This window comes from Nannospalax galili, unplaced genomic scaffold (genome assembly GCF_000622305.1).
Source record: "Nannospalax galili isolate Female #2095 unplaced genomic scaffold, S.galili_v1.0 scaffold1348, whole genome shotgun sequence".
In the NCBI taxonomy this organism is placed as follows: Eukaryota; Metazoa; Chordata; class Mammalia; order Rodentia; family Spalacidae; genus Nannospalax; species Nannospalax galili.
The window spans coordinates 416975-422478 of record NW_008357640.1 but is presented as its reverse complement, the minus strand read 5'-3'; the positions used below and the strand labels follow the sequence as shown (position 1 = coordinate 422478).

The 5504-nt window shown below is 37.7% G+C and overlaps 1 long non-coding RNA gene across 1 annotated transcript; it reads left to right on the top strand.

Annotated features, from left to right (window-relative positions):
* Positions 1-16: 16 nt before the first annotated feature.
* On the top strand, positions 17-5204 carry LOC115068003. Its single transcript, XR_003847370.1, has 3 exons — positions 17-698; positions 1615-1746; positions 4471-5204. It is a non-coding gene; the product is annotated as an uncharacterized LOC115068003 (long non-coding RNA).
* Positions 5205-5504: the final 300 nt, after the last annotated feature.

Below are 5504 nucleotides of genomic sequence, written 5' to 3'. Positions count from 1 at the left end.
GATGAGCCTCAAACTTTTTAAGTCCAGGCTATGTTCTCTGCTAAAGGGAGGAGCACCAAAAACAGCAGCTCTGATATTCCTGTCTTGCAGAACACTGCAAGACTAGAAAGAGAAAAGCAGATAGTTCAAAATTTAGGCCCCTTGCTTGGCATTAAAGCATCTTGGTCAACAGCCCTTAGCTCATCTCCCTTGTCCTGAAACAATAACCCAGCTGTCATTAGCTAAGAGATTAGGCCAGGTTAAAGGTTTACTCCTGAGCTAAAAGCTAAAAGTTTACCATGCTATCAGCCCTAATAAAGGAAACATTGTTTCCAATATATTACCAGACAGATATTGGTAACCTTGAGTAAAAGTCTAACTGTCCTGCTGACACAAACTGAAAGGCTATATGTCCTGTTTCTTTGCACCGTAAATCATTGTATGTGACTGCCAACACATGACTGCCAGTTTCTTATGGTGTATAAAAACCCTCTGAATTTTGTAATAAATAGCTTGTTGTGAATAGCACAAGTCCCAGAGTATTTATTCTGTTCCCTGTACAATCTCTCTACCCCAGAAGCAGTATTGCTGCTGAGCAAAGCAAACCCAAGTCCTGATAACTGGTGCCAGGTACAGAGACTTTCTGGGACCTCTGCTGAGGACAGAGCCAACCTCCCCTGTTAGGCTGGTTGGATCCTCTTGTCACAGCTGGTTTATAGGTAAGGGGTAGTCATAGTTATTGGTAATCACTTTCTCATGACCAGTTTCACTTTCAACCTATTCTTAAATGCATGCTAAAGTCTAGAGGTATTAAATGTACAGGAGCTCAGAATAAGGCCTTTTTAGATAGTATATAGAATTGCAATGCACCATTCCTGAAAGAAGGAACCAGTAGTTTAGAAACATGGAAAAGAGGAATAAAAACTGGACAGTGCTGCTGTCACAAATGAGGAGCACCCACTGGTTGTTTGCCTTCCTCTCATTAAGATAAAGAAGAGTTGCTTCCCCCCACAGAGTCCCCTCCTCCCATTCCTCCAGCTGTAGAATACACCAACTCTCTCTCTTCCTCCCCTTCTTCTGCTCCCCCATGCCTCCTTGTTCTCCCAGGGCTCAATTTCTTTCACCTCCACCTCCCTCCAAGTCTGTTTTCTGGGATGCTCCAAAGGGTCCCTACAATTCCTGCCAGATCATGCTAGCAGAGTTCACATTCCTGAGGGCAGCCCATCAGTGTGCACTGTCTCCTGCTGCTGGTGCAGCCACCTGCACACTCTCATGCCACAGGCCTCTGCCAATGCTGCCACACCCCAGCTTTGAAGCTGCCTGTAGCCCCTACAGCTTTTGTTCTTCTCTTTCAGAAAAATTACAACCATTCCTAACACCTGAACTTCATTATTTTTCCTGTCCCTTCAAATTCTATTCCTCTCTGCTAGTTTTATTTTGTTTAGCTCTTTGTTGTCTTTATATTTAAAAAAATGTTTTAAGTTCTTCCACTCACTACAAATTCATTTCCAGTTTTTCTATTTTCTGAGAAACTGCCACCTTGAAGTTTTAGCTTACTAAGTTCACCTGACTCTACAATTCAATGTAAACACAGGTTATGTTAAGTAATTACCTTATCTTTTATGTTTTTATCAGATTCTATGATCTTTTAGTAAAATAATGGTATGAAGCACTCTCTTCTAAAGCCAAACTGCTGCTTTCTTCTTGAGTCCAGCTATACCTGCTTTCAGAAGATCTTACAAAATTCATCATAATCACACTTATTAGGTAATGCATTTTAGGTACACCTAATTTTCATGGAATTGTATCATATATACCTGACAATCATTTTTATGTTGTTGAAAATTATATTAGATGTTTCTGTATGTTTCTATGTGCTGAAATTTAATGTAAGTCTGTCAGAATTGTCTATGATATTTGTCCTTATATATCATTTGTGTAAAGACAATTTTAAAATGTGGTCACTTCAAAGTTTTCCTTTTTCATTCCTTTTATTGTGCACAAAGTTATTGGTTTTACTTTTGGCATACCTAATTAAAATACACAGGTAAAAATTTGCATTCCAAGGCATTTTAAAATTGTGTACCCTGATCATTGTGAAATCTATTCAACAGTGCCTCTAGGTCTTGGGTTACATAAAAAATCATATTTGCTGAGAGCCTTTTTGGTTCTGGTTTATTCTCAAAAGGTTTTAAAGTATCCATTTTGTTTGTATCCAGTCTATATAAACGTATAGTCCTTAAAAATATTTTTTCTGAGTGAAAATTTTTCCTTTTTAATACTTAATTCTTCTTCTATAATGTGGTTCTTATTGCTTAAAAAGTGTCCTAATTTTAAGTAATAGTTACTTCTACTCCAGGAAAAATCTTAACCATTTTACTTCTCTGGTCTCTTTTTAGCCAATAAACAAATACATCAAGTTCCATGACTTTACCAAGTTTATATTATACTGGTATGTTTAAAATGGTTGTTTCTTTGTCTATAGGTAAGAAGGACTAAATATTGGTTGCTTGTTGTATTCTCACAACAAATCATGGATTTGATTATAAATGTTATGCCTCTGCATATCAAAAAATTAATGAGCATGTTTAAGAAAACATAAAGAATTGGAAGGTCAAAGTTAGTACGATTAAGATGGCTGGATATTTTCAGAATGGAAGGAACACTAGGAATGTTTAAGCAAGCTTGTTAAAGATCTATTTAGTTTCATAGAAGTACAAGGTGGTTGTTGTTGTTATAAAAATTACTGTTACAGCAAAAAACAATTTTTTTCACTCTACTTCTCTGACTTGTGCTAGATATCTATTCACAGTATGGAATTAAGGTTGCAAACAAGTGTTAAAGTTTCTGACAACTACTAAAGAATGTCCTTTTGCATTTCCCTATATTATACAAATTTTACTTTTATGGTTTCCCTTACCCATAACAAAATAATTTAACCCAAAACTAGGAATTTTGCCTCCTGGAACCAGATAGGACAGTCCAAAGAAAACAGTTCTGTTTGGTGAGCTTGGTTTGATTTGGAAGCAGTTTGTTTCCTGACTATACATACATGATATGACACCCTGTCCCAACCTCCACTATCACTTCACAGTCACCTCTCCCAGGGGCAGACGTTCTGTTAAAATAAATGGAACGAACAAATTAAAAAAAAAAAGCTACTACTTTACAACAGCTTCAAAGAAAACAAAACATTTGTTGGTCAAAGCCTGTTCCTGCTTCTGCACAATATTTAGAAATTTATGCTGTTCTCAAGAGCTTTATACTCTTTCCTCAACCTTTAAATATCTATAGAAAGCCTGAATATGCCACCCAGGCACTTTTAAAATTAGAAATAACATTTTTACAACAAAAAACCTGGAGAACCTATTGGAATGTTATTCTTATCTCTAAAAAATAAAATTCGCCAAAGAGAGCACCCATCTTTAGTGACTCATATAAACTCCAATATTGGACTCTCTGGTCCATTAGCTTCCTTAAACCAACAAACAAATAACCTAACCAAACAATTAAATATTACAACTCCCCTATGCAGGCACCAACTCCTTCATCAGCCAGTCAAAATGTTAAAAGCTTTATATCCTCATCTTATTAAGAATCAAGCAAAATTTATAGTTAAACAATGTCCTCAATGTGCTCCACTTCTTCGTTAGGTCTGATGTCTACAGTCAGTCCTCATAGCCAACTTCCCAATATCATTTGCCAACTGATATAACTCATTTAACTGAGTTTGGAAATCGGAAGTTTGTTCTCTGTACAGTAGATACTTATTCCTTTGCTTAAAATGCCATGGCTCATACAGGAGAGACAACAAAAAATTTATTTAGATATCTTATTCAAACATTTTCAATTTTAGGAATACCTGATCAAATAAAAACAGATAATGGGCATTCGTATGCTAGTAAAATATTTTAACAATTTTGCCAAACAGATAATGGGCATTCTTATGCTAGTAAAATTTTTTAACAATTTTGCCAAACAGGGTATTTCACATACCACTGGCATTCCTTACAACCCCACAGAACAAGCAGTAATAGAGAGTCAACACAAAAGTCTCAAAGATGAAATAAAATAAAAATGGGGGAATCACTTATACCTGGGAGAAGAGAATCATTATTTCTTTTTTTTCTTTTTTTTTTGTATTTTTTGAGACAGGGTCTCCTCGTAGTCACAGCTGCCCTAGAGCTCACTATGTAGACCACGCTGGCCTCGAACTCATAAAGATCCACCTGCCTCTGCTTCCCAAGTGCTGGGATTAAAGGTGTGTCCCACCACGTCTGGCAAGAATCCTCATTTCTTATTACACAGGTCTTTACTAACATTTTTATGCCAAATGATTAAGGAATTTCCCCAAAGGCCAAGCACTGGAAGGGACTAACTGTCCCTAGCCATTGCCACGAGTGCTTTGGAGGGACCATGAACCAGATCTCTAGAGTAAAACTCAAGCTCCTTTACTAACAGTGGGAAGATGGTATGCTTGTGTCTTTCCAGAAAATGAGTCCTCCCCTGGATGGGAACCACTCGATCCATCAGACAGTTCAACCAAGCCACCCACAGCAAAGATGGCCACACTGACCCTGGAGAAAGCAGAGAATGAGACCTCAGAACTCCATGGACCTGGACACCTGAAATGAGGACTGAACTGAGCAGCTTGTCTTCCCATCCCATCCTTGACCTATGTATAATTAACTGTTGTCTCCAAAAGTGTTTACAGAATCCCCTGAATGAGCAGCCTATATGACTGTGAAAGCCCCTACCAGGGACTAATTTAGAATACATTCCTGCTCCATGCTAGACGAGAACTCCTCAGTTAAAGTTTCCCAAAACAGCTTCTTTGTTCTACAACCCCAGGAGTGGGGACCAAGGACAGCCCAGCCCAGCTTTCATAGCTCTCCCTGGTCCCCACAAAAGTAGCTGTGCCACTTTTGCTGATCTAATCCTTTGAACGGTCTTCACTGTAACCACTGATTAATACCAGGCTTGGTAACTGGAATGCAAAAGGAGATATCTCAACTTGCATGAATAACTAGTAAAACAGCAAATATAAGTGCAAAAATACTAGGGGAAATTAATCAGGTAATTAGAGAACTAAGAACTCCTGTGTTACACAATAGAGCTACTATAGATTATTTACTGTTAAAAAATGACAGGGGATGTGACAATTTCCAGGAACGTGTTGTTTTAATTTGTCTGATTTTTCACATACTATAGACCAACAGATTAATGATTTACAAAAGGAAATTGGTAAGATGTCTGAATATAGCTTGGCCAAAGTGGCTCCAATGGCTTACTCCATTCTTGGGCCCATTCTACGGCCCAATATTGATTGGCATACTTGTTGTAGAAGCACAAATAGTGATGCTCTATATTATAGTTTCAATCAGCAATACTGTGCATCTATGACCACTTCCTTCTTATTTTTTTTAAAAAAGGGAGGAGATGTAGGAAACCAGGATTGCATGCCCTAGAGTAGGATGAGCCTAAAATTTTGTAAGTCCAGGCTATGTTACCTGAAAAAGAGAGAG